We start from the raw sequence: 17,203 nt of genomic DNA, 5'->3' as shown, positions 1-17,203 counted from the left end.
ATGGGCTCCGGGCAGGTAACAATAGTACACGAGCAATTAAAACCAAGCATATAGTTAATTCTTGAAACAGCTAAAACCCTTAAACAATTAAAAGATGGTGAATTAAGTATAACAGTTCAGACCCCCCTATAAGCTGGACTGATGGTAACTGGAGTCACGCGAAGCTCATAATAATACCAGGACTCCACATGGGGCAAATAGTCAGGGCAACTTCTGTGCAGGGAGGCCAAGTAATTGGGTGTCCACCGCCTCAGTTGAAAGCCTGGCGGGACAGCTCTGTTTTACAGGTCCTGATCTCAAGTGGGAATGTGTCCCACCAGGTAGGGACCAAGACAGAAAAAGCTATGGCCTTAGTTGAGGCTAAGCAGGGCTTTTTTTGTAGAAAAAGTCCAGCAGGAACTCATTAGCATAACAGGCCACACCCAGCAGCAGAAACTCATTAGCATATTAGGCCACACCCCTGATTGCACCGCTCATTAGCATATTAGGCACAGCCCAATGTTACCAGAAGTGTGGTCATCCAGCCACACCCACTTTTTGCTTCTTATTCTGTTGACCTTGTTTGTTGTCAAAACCCTGGGCTTTTTTTGTAGCAGGAACTCCTTTGCATGTTAGGCCACACACCCCTAATGTAGCCAATCCTAATGAGTTTCTACTGCTGGGTGTGGCCTGTTATGCTAATGAGTTCCTGCTGGGTGTGGCCAACTTGGGAGCCAGCCGGAACTCCGTTCCTGTGCGTTCCTGCCCAAAAATAGCCCTGAGGCTAAGTGAACATCCTAAGCATCCCCTTAGCTTCTGCGTTCTGATAAGATTGGGCCACACCAGGGGTGGCAAACCTGTGCCTCGGGAGCCACATGTGGCTCTTTCACACATATTAAGTGGCTCCCAGCAGGGCAGCTGGGGAAGCGAAGGGGAGGCATGCCTCCGCAATCGGTCTTCCCTTCCCCAGCCAGTGCTTCCCTCCCTGGGTAGAACTGAGGCAGGGGGAAGCAGAGAAAGAAAGCAACTTAAACTTTAAATGCATTCTCAAAGCACAGCCGGTTTGGAGAAAGCATTTAAATATCAATATCTTTTTTTACCCCTTTTGTTTTTTATTTCTGGCAGTCTTACTTATAGTGTTAATAAAAAGGAAATTTGGATATTTTCCCATTAAAACCCTGTGTGTCATATCTGTTCATGTCTTGCGGCTCTCAGACGTCTGATGTTTCTTCTGTGTGGCTCTTACGTTAAGCAAGTTTGGCCACCCCTGGGCTACACCATGCCGCCTTCCCTTCCACAGCCCCATCTTAGGCATATGCAGGGGTCATTTCGTAGAAAAAGAGGTGCAGGAGCTCATTAGCATAGCTCATTAGCATAACACATTTGCATGTGCCACACCCCCTGACATCACCGGAAGTGTGTCAGAAGGCAACACCCACCGCTCAGGCTCCACTGGACTGTTTTGGATTGCTAGCTGTTGGGGGTGGGGGAGCGTGCAGATCTGTCCTTGCAGAGGAGGGAGAGCTTGTACCTGAATAAAACTTGGTCTTAAAGGTGCCACTGGACTGTTTTGGACCCGCAGGCAGGGGGGAGCTCTGCAGCTTACCTGGCTACTTCTTGCTCTGACTGAGGACTGCTGGGAGCAGGGGGTGGGGCTTGTTGCATGTGCCAGCCCCCCTGGGCTCTTTACTGCCGGAGCTCCGCTCCTGTGCGCTCCTGCAGGAAATGACCCTTGGGCATATGTATTTGGAAGTACATCCCATAAATCTGAATGGACCTTACACCCAGCTAAGTAAAGACAGGAGAAGCAGCATAACTCTTTTACAGGGGATCTACCAGCTAAAGACGGAAGTGTCTGTGCAGGGGTAGGCAACCTTTTTGGCCCCAGTGCCTAAAAATAGGCAGTGTACCAGCAAACAAAATGGAGACGGGGGAGACACTTAGAGCAAGCCAACCCTCTCCCTTCCCCAGCAGAGCTGCCAACATCTCAGGAATTCCTTTGGAGGGGACTGCTGGCTGTGCAGGTCTTGGAGGTGGTAAGGGACAGAAGCCGTGCCCGTTGCCTTCTCCCCCACCACTGGCCCCAGCCGTGCTTCCAGTGCCCGGCTTCCTTGGGCAGAGGTCTGGCCCTGGGGGCCAAGCAGAATGGTCCAGTGTGCCACTATCATGACATGAGTGCGCGTGGGGATTCTTACTCCTGATCGATGGTTTCTAAGGGTCGTTCCGGTCTCACCTGACTATTTAAAGAAGGTGCTCTTGGGGGGCTGTCCCCCCGGGCCGAGATCCACTGCATCTCTTGATCGGCGCTGGGTCCTGTTCCGTCGGGTGTGGCTCGATTGCAGCACTCCAGATTCCCTGCTGGCGTCTGGCACGGAGCGCAGGCCTCGGTGGCTGTCTCGGGGCCCTCACAGCCCCTCATCATTTCTGTCATGACTTCATTTGCGAGGCAAGGCTCTAGACCGAAATTATGTGGGCCACCTGCCTGGGCAGAAGGTGGAGAGAAGAAGAATGAAAAGGGCTGCCCACCAACTAAAGGAATCTTAGTAGGTTAACGGCATGAATTTTAATCGATTAATTTTGCATACATCTGCATGTTAGGGAAAAATAATACTTATATTTGTTTTGCAATTATACTTGTTTCATTAAACCATTTAATAATAGTTTTATGCATGGCTTGTTGACAAACACACGTGCAGTAGCAGCCCTCTTGAAAGAGACAGTACCTCCAGTGTGAAAGAAGGGAATGCCTCTTCTGAGATAATGGTCAGACAAATCACAACAAGCATAAAAAAGGCATCCCCTCCTGTGTGAAAGAGAAAGGGGAATGCCTCTTCTGGTCACACATATCACTGTGAGCATCAAAAGAGGTATCCCCTCCTGTGTGAAAGAGAAAGGGGAATGCCTCTTCTGGTCATGCATGTCACAGTGAGCCTCAATAGAGAGGTATTCCTTCCTGTGTAAAAGAGAAGGGAGAATGCCTCTTTTGAATCATCACACATATCACAGCCAGCCTCAAAAGAGGTATGCACTTCTGTGTGAAAGAGATGGGGAATGGCTCTTCTGAGATAGTGGTCACACACATCACAGAAGACATCACAAGAGGTTACTACCACAGGTGTGAAAGAGAAGGGGGAATGCCTCTTCTTGAATGACAATTGCTTTCTGCAGTTTTTATAACCAATTATATAAAAATGTATTTTTTAATCTGCCACCCATTTTAGTTGATAAGGTTACAATCCAGTGTTTACTTACTTGAAAGGAAGTTCCATTGAACTTACTTTCAAATAAGCAAGCATAGGATCGAGCTGCTCACATTGAACTTATAATACCAACAAGTCAAGCTAGTTGAGTATCTGAGGTTTAACTTCAGTTAATATAATTAACTTAATTGATATAATTCAGTCCCGGGTTTTGCTTGACCCAAGGTTTGAGAAGTCAGAATAAAGAGGAGAGTGCTTCTGGGCATGCACAAAGTGCCTTTTCATTGCAGAATAATTTCAGCCAGTAGCCTGAATCAATATCAGATTTCGTGAGGAAGAGTTCCCAAGCCAAAGTACACTTGAGCTCCACCACCTATCATTCTGCAAATTAAGCATTACTAGTGTCACATAATGGCACTCTGTTCTGCATAGATGCTTCTGGTGTATGATCTATTCGTACTGTAGAATAACAACAAAAGTCAACATGTGAAGCTTCTTATACCCACTCAGATCACTGGTCACTCTAGTTCTACACTGCCCCATCTGCCAGGACCAAGTTACGTGCACATCTGGAATTCCATGTTTGGAACTCCCGATACCTTCTTTGGTCTTGAAAAGCAGATCCTGAGGCCTTGATATAGACTGGGACTGTGATGCTGGGGAAAGTTTTTGCTTTTTAAAAGACCACTTCCTTCCCCTCCGTAACCTTGGTGGTGGTGGTGGTGGAAAGTCCTGTAAAGTCACACTCAACTTATGGCAACCCCATAGAGTTTTCAAGGCAAGAGACAAACAGAGGTGTTTTGCCATTGCCTGCCTTTGCACAGTGATCCTGGGCTTCCTTGGTGGTCTCCCTTCCAAATACTAACCAAGGCTGATCCTGCTTAGCTTCCAAGATCTGACAGAAACAGGCTAGCCTGGGCTATCCAGGTCAGGGCCCTCTAGTTCAAAATGAAGCTCTCTATGTTGCTTCAAGTCCTGGTAAGGAAGTGGGGGTGGGACGGGAAGCAGACATTTCTCCTTCCAGGATTTAGGATAGTAGGCTGAGCATCTGTGTCCATCTAAGAAAACTGTGAAAATGCTAGGACTATTTGTTGCTTTTACCTATGGGGAAGGGTTCTTTTCCTCTCTCAAACCGTTGTCTGATGCGAGGGATATCTCTCTTTCCTCCACACAGCAATAAGGAATTGCCTGCAATCAAGAGAGAAGCTCATTTGTGGGGATTACAGTAGGATAAAAATACTCTAGAAAAACAGAATTCTAGAGCAATACTGTAACCTTTTTTAATCTGTAAAACCATATACATTCCCTTTTTTCTGTTTTGGCACATAGTTTCCTTTTTTCTTCTTTTCTTTTTCTGCCATCAAGTCGCAGCTGACCTATGGTTACCCCATTGGGTTTTCAAGAGACATTTGGAGGTGTGTGATGTCCTTGCTTATAGGGGAAATGGTTTTACCTTTAAACATAAACTTGGTAGTTTTATGCTGCCACCAGGAATTAAAAATTCCAAATCTCTCTCTTTTGGTAGTATGACCTAGGGTCTGGGCACTTCAGAGGACTATGTGGTCCTGAGGAAGTACTGTACTGATTTCTGGGATAAGTTTAAACAATAATTGATTTATTTAATAAAGAACAAAATAGGTTTCTGGTTATTTTGAACAGTTGCTGACGAAAGGAACTTGTAAATATAACTGGCAAAGCTTGGTGCTGCAAACAGTCTCTCAGCCTCCAAACTCCACTCTGACAGGCTTTTACATTCAGTATAATCTCTCTATCTCGTATATGTATATATCGCCACACAGGCTAGTCTCTTTGTTTTCTTCACACAGAATAGGATCAACTCTCTTAGTCACACAGACTAAACTGTTGGTCTTATTCACTCAGAAATAGACTCCAAATCCTATAATCACACAGACTATGTTCACTCTTCAAGCTTCACACACAGAATCCTTCATAACTCCCAGAGTCACACAGGCTGATTTCCCACAAGCGCTGCTCCACGCTCGCTCTTCCCTTTTGCCCCGATGGTACGTGTCAATTTCACACAAGCTGCTGCGTGGCCGCATTTTGCCCCAGAGCTTCACAGGATTTTCCCCGCATCTACTCAATCCTTAAAAAACAGGATTGAATAAACGTGAGGAAAATCACGCGAAGCTGCAGGGCAAAATGCGGCTGGCAGCAACTTGTGTGAAATTGACACGTACCATCCGGGCAAAAGAGAAGAGCGCGTGTGGAGCAGCGCTTGTGGGAAATCAGCCGCAGACTCTCTTCAAAACTCTTCCATACTTGTCTCCAGGGGTCGTTTCGTAGAAAAAGAGCTAGTGGAACTCATTAGCATCTCATTAGCATATACCACACCCCCTGACATCACCGGAAGTGTGTCATAAGGCCACACCCCCTGACATCACCAGAAGTGTGTCATAAGGCCACACACCCCGCCCCCAACGGTCCCAGCCGCCGCCAGCCTTGCAGCTCCACTGCCGAGCCCCATGAGGGGCCCGGCGGTGGACCTGCAAGGCCGGCGGGAGTGCAAGGAAGCCCCGCGAAGGCCCTCCCTGGCCCCAGGCAGGCAGGGGTGGGGAGAGGCAGGGAGGAAGCAACTTACCCTCCCTCTTCTCCTGCCTCCTCCTGGCTGAATGAGGGCTGGAAGCGGGGCGGCTGGAAGCAGGGGTGGGGCTTCGTCATGTGCCCCCCTCCGTACCTCACCCGGGGGAACTGCGATCCCCCCCGAAATGACCTCTGCTTGTCTCTCTCATTTCACAGAATCTTCTCATAGACACACACACAGAATCCTCTCAGACATCCCTCCTCCCACACTCTCAGCAGCCAATCAAATCACACTTGTCACCCTCTATCACTCTTCTCATATTACTGCATTCAAACTAAACATTTAAAGGAACACACACACCAAGACATGGAATCATTACAAGGTGGTTTGCCATTGCCTGCCTCTGCAAAGCAACCCTGGACTGCCTTGGGAGTCGCCGAGTCTCCCATCCAAGTACTAGCCGGGGCTGACCCTGCTTAGCTTCCAAGATCAGATGAGATTGGGCTATCCAGGTCAGGGCACACTGTTTCTAAAAAGGTAATGGTTTCCCCTGCTCGAAAGCCAGTCAAATCCGACTCTAGGGGGCGGTGTACATCTCAGTTTCCAAGCCGAAGAGCCAGCGTTGTCCAGAGACTTCTCCGTGGTCATGTGGACAGCATGACTAAACATCAAGGCACACGGAATGCTGTTACCTTCCCACCGAAGTGGTACCTATTTATCCACTTGCATTTTCTTGCTTTTGAACTACTGGGTTGGCAAGAGCTGGGGCCAGAGGTGGGAGCTCACTCCATCACACGGCACTAGGGTTTCAAACTGCTGACCTACCGATCTTCCGTCTGCAAGTCAGCATCTTAACCTCTGAGCCACCGCAGTGTACAAAATCTCCCATATCACCCCGTCCTTTCTAGCATAGTGTCTGACACAGTGGATGAAGTTTGCAATGAATTTTAAATAAAATGAGATAACATCGGGAGGCAATTTGCTTGATTCTCAATAATGGTAGAGAAAAATCTGAATGATTTGCAGTACGGTCCTATGCAACATCACTCCAGTCTAAGCCCATGGAAATCAATAGCTTTAGAAGGGAGTAACTACATATAGGATTTCATTGTTGGCTTCCCTGATTGAAGACCAGTCGTAATTGAATAAAGTTACCATTCTGTCCCATTTTTGTACAGCGTTTCTTCCTAACCATTTACAGACAGTTGAAATAACAACCTCTACAATATGTCATCTTGGCTAGAATCCAATTCTTTTTTTTTCCTAGTTGGGGCCTTTGAATACGCTGTCTTTACATCTGGACTTTGCAATAAATGATGAACTTGTCAGTATTAGAACCAATGTATTTTTAGGTTTGTGAAGCGGCTTGCAGTCGGGTTTTTGTTTGCGATGTTCCCTGTTCAGATAAGCCCTTTAATCTTTTTTTTATCTTTTCCAGCCCTTTAATCTTTTTTTATCTTTTCTTCCCCCTCTGGTTGCTGAAAGAGTTCTGATTTCTTGCTGGGGCGGGGGGGCGGGGGCTTCATGATTGTCCAAGGAAAGGCAGCTGACATGCCTGGTATTTTTCTTCATTAGCCCCACAGTGTTGCAGAACCAACATTCTAAGAACTGGTGGGAGAAATGGGCTCTACAATATTGTCTTGGGCTGACCCAGACAATCTCTTCCAAAGTCATTTGGTCAACGTAAGTTTGTTGAGTTTGTACTCTTCTGCGTTTTCTACTTACTGAAGGATCATACTTAATTGCGGTGCTCCAGGGTATAAGGATAAATCTGGGTAATTGAAGGCTACTCTTTTTCTGGGATGCCCTGGAGCATGGGACCCCAATGTGGTGCCCACCAACACCTTTCCAGGTGCCTGCCAAGCCTTTTTAGAAAGTGGGCAGGGCCAGGTGAGGCTTTTGACCAGCGAGACTTTTGATTGGCCGCTAGAGATTTGATTGGCTGTGCAGGTTTTTAAAAACCGTTGCTTTGGCAGCAACTGCCACCACAGCACAAGGATCTTCACTATGTGACTGAAGGTAAGCTGTGGCGGACATTTTGTGGCTGGCTCCTCCTCAATGGCAGCCATTTTGTGACTCCACCCACCATGCTGTGTCAGAATTTCAGAGGTGCCCACAGGTTCAGAAGAGTTTGGGACCCCTGACTTAGAGCTTTAGAACCTAATCAGGCCACCTACCTGTGTTTAAGGAGCTATCGTGAAAGCCAGTCAGACCTGGGAAGACCCAGGTTCAAATCCTCTCTTTGCCACGGAAGCTTGCTACCCTACCTAACAGGGTTGTTGTTGGGAAGAGAAGAGAACACTTTGGGTCCCCCATTGGGGGGAAAGGCTGGGTATAAATGAATAAAATAAATAATGAATGTCTATGTAGGTATGCAACTACAGGAAAAAAAGAATTTAAAAATTAGAAATTGTTCTAAAACTGCTTTGGGTGTAGGAAGCAGGGGAAGGTCTAGAGTTGCCAGCTCTGGTTTGGGAAATACCTGGATATTTGGGGGGGTGGAGCCTGGGGAGGGCAGGGTTTCTGAGAAAAAGAAGAGATTGGATTTCTACACCGCCCTTCACTCGGAGTCTCAGAGTGCCTTACACTCTCCTTCCCTTCCTCTCCCCACAACAGACACCCTGTGAGGTAGGCGTGGCTGTGAGCTCTGAGAGAACTGTGACTGACCCAAGGTCACCCAGCAGCTGCATGTGGAGGAGTAGGGAATCAAACCCAGTTCTCCAGATTAGAATCTGCTACTCTTAACCACTACACCAAACTGGCTCTCAGAGAGGAGGGACCTCTGCGGGGTATAATGTTGGAATATGCAAGGTCTATTGTGCATCCATAAATGATAAGAACATTCTACAGGTGTCAGCAGAGGGGACAACTATTTAGCATAATGAGATTAGGGACTTCCTACTAATTTCAAATAGTCTTGCTTCCTGTCTCCTGAGTGACTCTGTTAGGGTCTTTCCTGCTTCTGCTGAGAACAGTTACTTTACTGACTCTTTCCTACCTTGTTAGATAGTTAGACTTCTCTTTCTCATCTTTCTTACAAAGTGTGTTGTCTTCTTAATAAACCAACTTTATTCTTTAAGCAGCTTGTGCTCCGCATTACTCCGCATTATTAGCATAGAGTCCACTCTCCAAAGCCACCATTTTCGTTAGAGAAACTGATCTTGGTCATCTGGAGATCTCCAGAAGCCACCTGGAGGTTGGCATGGCAACCCTAGAGAAGGCATATTGTCACTGGCACTGTCCAGTGGGCCCCCTCACACCCAGCTGTGCACATGGTCTGTTGCTGAAGTACCGATTATGCTTTTGGAGGCTTGTTTCAGCTCTTCCAAGGTCTGGTTCAAACACCTGCCCCAAAAGTTGGACCATGGAGGGTCCTGCCTGGGAGGCCCTTCTAAGCTGGGCTCCCTTGACCTGCTTCTTAGCTATATACAGCTCAGGTCTGGAGCCAAGCGGAATTGGGCCTTGCTTCGCTCCTGGGGAGGGCCGTGGCTCAGTGACAGATCATCTGCTCCGCACCCAGAAGGTCCCCAGTTCAAGCCCCAGCAACTCCAGTTAAAAGGAACAGGCAGTAGGAAATGGGAAAGACCTCAGCCCGAGACCCTGGAGAGCTGATGCCTGTCTGAGTAGACAAGACAAGACTGACCTTGATGGCCCGATGGTCTGTTTCCATGTGTTCACGTGTGTCCCCTCCGCCTTGGGAGGGTGGATTCAGAATCACTGCCCCAGTTCTTCACCAGCCGCAGAGAGCCGAGGGTGGGGGAGCTCAAGGCGGATTAGGGCCTGAGAGTGCCCCCACCCCAGCCTGGGAGCTCACAGATGCCTGAGGTGTTCTAAAGAGCTTTGCCTTGCACCGGATAATCCCTCACTGCCGGGGTGGGGGAAACACCAGTGACCACAAGATATTTCCCCACATGCACATCCTAGGGGCAAAGGCCTGGGGTGACCCCCCCCCCCAGCATTGCTAGTCATACCCCTAAGCAGGGCCTGTTAAAACAGAAGAACTAAGACTCACTTTTTTGCTTGAAGCTAAATTGGGGGGGCACAGGGCCCCTCTGGGGGTAGTTCTGTAATTGGTCTGCTAAACAGAGAAGGTTTTGCCCCTGCGATCATCTTGGTAGTAGACCTGTTTATTATTTGGTCTTATTTATTGGTCCTGCCTTTCTACCCAGTGGGGACCGAAAGTGGTTTACATTGTTCTTCTCTCCTTCAGTTTATCCTCACAACAACCCTGTGAGGTAGGTTAGGCTGAGAATTTGTGACTGGCCCAGGGTCACCCAGCAAGCTTCCATAGCACAGTGGGGTCTCCCAGGGCCTAGCCCATCACCCTAACCACTACACACACTGGTTGAAAAAAGCAAAGGGACTCATTTGCCAACTCCAGGAGGGGAAATTCCTGGAGATTTATGGGTGGATGCTGGGGAGTTTGGGGAGGGGAAGGACCTCAGTAGGCTATAATGCCATACAGAGTCCACCCTCCAAAGCAGCCATCTCCTCCAGGGGAACTGATCTCTGTAGTCTGGAATTCAGTTGTAATTGTAAAAGAGAGCCAGTTTGGTGTAGTGGTTAAGTGTGCGGACTCTAATCTGGGAGAACCGGGTTTGATTCCCCACTCCTCCACTTGCACCTGGCTGGATGACCTTGGGCAAGCCATAGTTCTGATAAGAGCTGTTCTTGAAAAAGAGCAGTTTCTGTCAGAGCTCTCTCAGCCCCACCTACCTCACAGGGTGCCTGTTGTGGGGAGGGGAAGGGAAAGGAGTTTGTAAGCCGCTCTGAGACTCCTTTGGGTAGTGAAGGGCGGGGTATAAATCCAATCTCTTCTCTTCTTCTTCTTCTAATTTTGGGAGATCTCCGATCCTTACCTGGAGGTTGGGAAGCCTACTAAGAATCTAAGGCACCCTACCTAGATTTTAGATTGCTCCAGATTTAGAGATTCTAACGGTGCCCGGAAATTATGCCACTGAAACTTTCTTAATGCCAAGGAAAAGCTTCATCTCCAAATATTCTAGATGTCAGAGCTGTTACCAACTGGTCAAGAAAAAAAAAGAGAGTCCTTTTCCTTTAAAGTTTAGGTTTAATCAGGCTAGCCCGATTTTGCCAGATCTCGGAAGCTCAGCAGGGTGGGTTCTGGGTTATTACTTGGATGGGAGACCACCAAGGAAGTCCAGGGTCACCGGCCAGAGGCAGGCAATGGCCAACCACCTCTGAATGTCTCTTGCCTCGAAAACCCGATGGGGGTCGCCCTCAATCAGCTGTGAGGTGATGACACTGTCCACCACCAGTCTTCAGGAACAGGCAGGATTTAAATAAATATCAGCAGTTAACTGGTGCAGACCAAACTGCTATTAAAGGGACGACTAGAGGAACAAGTTTAGAAACTGGCAACCGTAGGACCAAAAGGAGCCATGGCCTTCGCAATTGTGTTTTTGTCTTTTGAAGTCTTGAGTCACCCCCTTCTCTAGTGGTGCCCGGAACACAACAGTTAGCAACAAGCAAAGTATTGCCCTCCTTGCCAGGCTGGCTGAGAATGTCACGCCAGCCCCCCAAATGCCTCTACCACACACAACACAAGGAGCACCCCCCAGCGCCAGCTCCGGGATTGGGGAGGCTCAAGGAAACCACCCTGGGGGGACTCCTGTCAGCTGGGAGAGATGCGGTGGGACACCGAGAAGGCTCTCTGAAGCCACTTCAGGCCCATTTTGGGGTGCCGATTGCCAAGCCGGCATCAGGGGGTCCCTCTGCCAATTTGGGGGCTCCAGGAAATGCCCAACTTTGCCAACATCTGCATCCGGCTTTGGGGGGGGGGGCACACCCTGGATTCCTTCACACAGAGCACACGAGGGTGCAGCTGTCAAGATGAAACAGGCCCAAGGGCACAGGCGCAAATGGGCGCACTTGGAAGTTCACCAGCAAGACTCTCCGCCCCCCTCGCCGTTCCTCACCTTTTCCCCCCCAATCTCGTCCTCCTCCCAGGTTTTCCGGGTGGATCCTCTTCTGCTTCCCAGCCCCCGCTCTCTTCCAACGGGAAAGAAGGACCCCCTCTCTCTGTGCCACTTGGAAGACGGGTCTAGTTGCTCTAGGCTGGACGAGAGAAGGAAGTCTGAGGACGGGAGAGAGAGCGCCCTCGCGGTGGGGGGGGGGGGGGAGAGAAGAGGTTAGCCCGGGACATGGGGCAGAGTGATCAGCCATCTACTCCCTGGGTATTAATCACCCTCTGAGCTCATGGAAACTCAGAGCACAGCTAATGAGCTCAGGGGGAAAGAAGGAGATTGTCACAGGAACTGGCACGAAGGGCGGGGAACAGCGGGAGGTGCCTTGGTGAAGGAGACAAGGGTGGCGTCTCTGCCACGGTGGGAAGGGGAACCACTGACAGCGGACAGTTGCAGGGTCTGGGGGGGGGTAGGTTAGCCCGACGCCCCTGCCTGCTCCTGTGTCTTTAGCTGCATCTGGATGTGCAGCTACCAGGAGGGGAAGCTTTTCATGGCATGGGAAGAAACAATGTCACTTACGCTCGCACAGCCAGTCAGTGTTAAGGACACAAGAGCGGGGCCCAATTAACAGGGCTGCCAACCTCCAGGTGGGGCCTGGAGATCTCCTGGGATTACAACTGCTCTCCAGATGTCCTAGATCCATTCTCGGGGTGTGTGTGGTTGATTTGGATTGCATACTCTATGTAGGGTTGTCAGGCCCAACGCTCCCTCTAAGCCATGGAGACTTGTGAGCAAAAATTCTACTTTGTGACTTACTGGCATTAAAGTTGTGAGCGAGCGATTTGGCTGCTGCACAAATTAGTTTGCCCTGGAGCCATCCTTCTTGAGCTAAGACAAAGATGTGTGAGCCGGAGGCTAAAAAACTGTGAGCTACCTCACACTAGCTCAGCTTAGAGGGAACACTGGCCAGGTCCCCCCTGGCTACTGGTGAGGGATGGGGTTTTTGTGTGTGCCAGATCCAGGTTGGGAAACTCCTGAAGGTTTGGGGATGGAGCCTGGGGTACAATACCACAAAGTCCACCCTCCAAAGTATCTATTTTATCCAGGGAAATGGATCTCTGTAGTCTGGAGGTGAGCTGTAATTCTGCGGGATCCCCAGGTCCCACCCGGAGGCTGGCATCCCTAACTCAACGGAATGATACCCTGCGGAGGTCACTCCCTTCCCTAAATCCTGCCTGCCCCAGGCTCCACCCCCAAACCTCCAGGAATTTCCCAATACGGAGCTGGCAACCCTGCAAATTAAACGAGTGGGCAACCCACAAGGAAAACCTTTGAATATTAATTGCTTATCCAGTGCCAAGTCCTCACTTCTCTCTCCCCCCCCCCCCCCCCCCCCCCCCCATGAAGCGGCCTGGCCTCTCCCAGCCTGCAGACCGTTCCTCTGCCACACCCTGCGGATAATCCCTTGGGATTACGTGACAAGGCTCTCCTTAATGAGATCTCCAGTTGCCACCTTTCTGGTTTTTCCTGGCATGCTCTGGGGCCTCTAACGGAAACTTTAGCAGGGCCAGAGCTTCTTCTCCGCTTTTTCGCCATGCTGGAAAAGCGTCACCTGTTGAATTCCTGCAAAGCGTCACCTGTTGAATTCCTGCACACCAGGCTGCTGTTTAAAGGCACGGCGGGGGGGGGGAAGCTAGCTATTTTTGCACTGTGGCTATTCCAAGAGTCTTCTGTCCATCCTGACTGTCTGGCAGGTTGCCAGTACCACAATACAAGTTTAATTAGGGTGACTCTATTTTGAAAAGCAAAAAAGAGGACATATTTCCCGACTGACTAGTTCAAGCAAGTGAAGGCTGTGATTCTTGCTAGTAACCATGAACATTCCTAACCTGCCAACCCCAAAAGAGGACATTTTCCTCAGTTTTTTAAAAAAGAGCCCAAAAGAGGACAAACACCAACAAAAGAGGACAGGTCCTCTAAAAAGAGGACATCTAGTCACCCTAGTTTAATATTTAGTATTATATATAAATCCTGCCAACCTAGCAGTTTGAAAGCAAGAAATTGCAAGTAGATAAATAGGTACCGCTTCGGTGGGAAGGGAACAGCGTTCCATGAGCCTTGGCGTTTAAGTCATGCCGGCCACATGACCACGGAAACGTCTTCGGCTTGGAAACGGAGATGAGCACCACAACCCTAGAGTCAAATTCGACTGGCTTTCGAGCAAGGGAACCTTTACCTTTATTATATATAAAAGAGTTAATAATGAATCTTCTACTTTGAATTAAGGATGATCAGTGTTGTTACAGCTTGCTGGCTTGGGTAAACCAAGAAGGAAGGGGCCATAGAGGCCATCTAATCCAACCCCCTTCTCAATCCAGGATTAGCCTAGAGCATCCCTGGCAAGTGTTTGTCCAGCTGTGGTTTAAAGACTGCCAGGGAGGGGGAGCTCACTGGCTCCCTAGGTAGTGGATTCCGCCGCTGGACTACTTACTGTAAAAAAAAATATATTCCTATAGCCAGCCAGTACCTTTCTGTCCATTAAACCCATTATTGCAAGTCCCATCCAATGCAGCCAACAGAAACAGAATCTTGCCATCCTCTGACAGCCTTTCAAAAACTTCAAAGAGAACAATCATGCCCCCCTTTTTCTCCAGACTGAACATTCCAGTCCTTCAAGCCTCTCCTCGTAATGCTTGGTTTTCAGCCCTCCGATCACCTTCATGAATGCTGTCTTCTGTACCAGCTCCATTCTGTATTCATCGTTTTTTGAAGTGAGGCCTCTAGAGCGACACATAATACTCCAGGTATGACCTGACCAATGCAGTGTACAGCAAGACTATGACATCTTGTGATCTGTATGTTATGCCTGTGGATATACCCCAAGACCACATTAGCCTTTTTTGCCGCTGCATCACACAGAACACCAGTGATTTAATATGCTTGCTGGGTGACCATGGGCCAGTCGGTCTCTCTCCACCTAACCTACCTCGCAGGGGGGTTGTTGTGAGGATAAAATGGAGGCGAGGAGAACAATGTAAGCTGCTTTGGGTCTCCATAGGGGATAACTCAAGTAAGTAAATAAAGGAAAGAGACCCAAGGTTGCGGTCACACGTGCCAGAAAAAACGGGGGGGGGGGGGCTATCTCCTCCGTAGGAATTTGACCCGCAGTTGCACGTTCACACCTCTCTTTGGAGCTGCGGGCACAGTCTGTCAGTGTGTGATCAAAAGCGACTGCAGGTGAGTCGGGGTTTCTTTTTTGCCATTTTTGTCCCATGCGCTTAAACGAGGGATCAATGAATTGCACCTCTGCACTGAGGGCTCCCTATGGAGTTTGCAATGATGCACATACTGCAAGGGGGGGGGGCAACAGCACGAAGTCTGGATGGCCTGATCAGACCATCCCGATGCTATGAGAGCGTGCTGGAGCGATCGAGACATGGGAAAGTCCGTCCATGGCCTGTCACAACCAGTGTTCCCTCTAAACTAAGTTAGTGTGAGCTAGCTCACAGTTCTTTAGCCTCCAGCTTACACATTTTTGTCTTAGCTCAGGAAGGAGGGCTCCAGAGCAAACTAGTTTATGCAGTAGCCAAATTTCTCGCTCTCACCTTTAATCCCACTAGCTCACAAAGTAGAATTTTTGCTCACAAGACTCCACAGCTTAGAGGGAACATTGGTCACAACCCGTTTACTACCAGATTTTCCTCGGTGTCTTTTAACTCCGCTTCTGCGGCGGAGCAGAATGGGTCGCCGACAGCTGCGGGGTGCTTCCAAGATGTTGTCTGCTCGCGCCCTTTAAATCCGCCCGGCATTTGCACCTAGTCGGGTCTAATTGTGCGTATGATCACAGCCCAAGACAGGCTCGGCTCAATCCCCTTAACTGACACTGCCTTACTCTCTTGAAGCACTATATGAAATTCCTTTCCAGGACATAAGGCTGGCAGAAAAGGATCAGAATGGTTACTGGGCAGATGTCAGGGTTGCCAAAATGGCCCACCACTCACCCACCTAGGGTTACCAGCTCTGAGTTGAGACATACCTGGAGATTTGGGAGGTGGAGCCTGAAGAGGGCAGGGTTTGGGAAGGGGAGGGTCTTCAATGTGGTATACTGCCATAGAGTCCACCTTCCAGAGCAGCCATTTTCTCCAGGGGAACTGATCTTTGTCGCTTGGAGATCAGTTGTAATCCCAGGAGATCTCCAGCCACCACCTGGGGGTTGGCAACCCTACACCCACCAACATGACAGCTGTGGCAGCCACACGGCAACCAACATGCCCTCCCTCAGCTCTCTGTCAGAGGAGCCAAGGGAGGAAGAGAAGTCATGTTCCTCCTCCTCTGCTGCCACTGATGGGCACAGTCACACACACATACATGCTGCAAAAGGAAGGTAGTAGCACAATGTGGATCTTCTTCCTTCTCCTGCTCAGAGAGTGGAAGCTGGAGAAGTTGCCAGCTCTGGGCTGGAAAATATCTAGATATTTGGGGTGTGGAGCCTGAGGAGGGTGGGATTTGGGGAGGGGACAGACCTCAGCCAGTTTGGTGTAGTGGTTAGCAGCGCAGACTCTAATCTGGGAGAACCGGGTTTGATTCCCCACTCCTCCACATGCAGCTGCTGGTGTGACCTCGGGTCAAAGTTCTCTCAGAGTTGTTCTCTCAAGGGCAGTTCTCGAGAAAACTGTCTTAGCCCCACCTACCTCACAGGGTGTCTGTTGTGGGGAGGGGAAAGGAAAGGAGTTTGTAAGCCGCTCTGAGACTCCTTTGGGTAGTGAAGGGCAGGGTATAAATCCAATCTCCTCCTCCTCCTCCTCCTCCTCTTCCTCCTCTTCTTCTTCCACATAATCCAACCTCCAAAGCAGCCATTTTTGCCAGAGGAAACTGATCTCTGTAACCTGGAGACCAGTCGTAATTCCGGGAGATATCCAGCCACCACCTGGAGACTTGCAGCCACACAATAGCCACTTGCCTGATTTGGCCAGTGGCCTATCGTAGGTCAAAGCTGCCACTGTCTCCTCCCTTCACACAAAACTGCCTTAGGCCGAGTTTGACCCTTAGTTTATCAAAGTCAGTATTGTCAACTCTGACTGGCAGCAGCTCTCCAGATGACAGAGATCAGTTCTCCTGGAGAAAATGACTGCTTTGGAGAGTGGACTCTACAGCCAATTGTCCATCCTGCTTTAGATTAGTCATCTGACAATTTTATAGTTACACAGTATTTTATTATTTTATCTGTAAATTGTTATTTTAACAGTTTTAATTGTATGTTTAACTGTTGTACACTGCCCTGAGCCCATTGGGGAGGGCGGTATATAAATCGAATAAAATAAATAAATAAATAATTATACCCAGCTGAGGTCCCTCCCCAGGCTTTAACCTTAAATCTCCAGGAATTTCCCAGCCCAGAGTTGGGAACACAGACTATCATGGCTCCACATCCAAAATTACTCTTTCTGTGGCTTTGCTGGCTCACATTCTAGATTGAGAGCCAGTTTGGTGTAGTGGTCAGGAGCGTGGACTCTAATCTGGGAGAACCAGGTTTGAGTCCCCACTCCTCCATA

The sequence above is a fragment of the Gekko japonicus genome, unplaced genomic scaffold, assembly GCF_001447785.1.
Source record: "Gekko japonicus isolate JY-2015 unplaced genomic scaffold, Gekko_japonicus_V1.1 scaffold3760, whole genome shotgun sequence".
In the NCBI taxonomy this organism is placed as follows: domain Eukaryota; kingdom Metazoa; phylum Chordata; class Lepidosauria; order Squamata; family Gekkonidae; genus Gekko; species Gekko japonicus.
Note: the sequence above shows the minus strand (reverse complement) of the source record.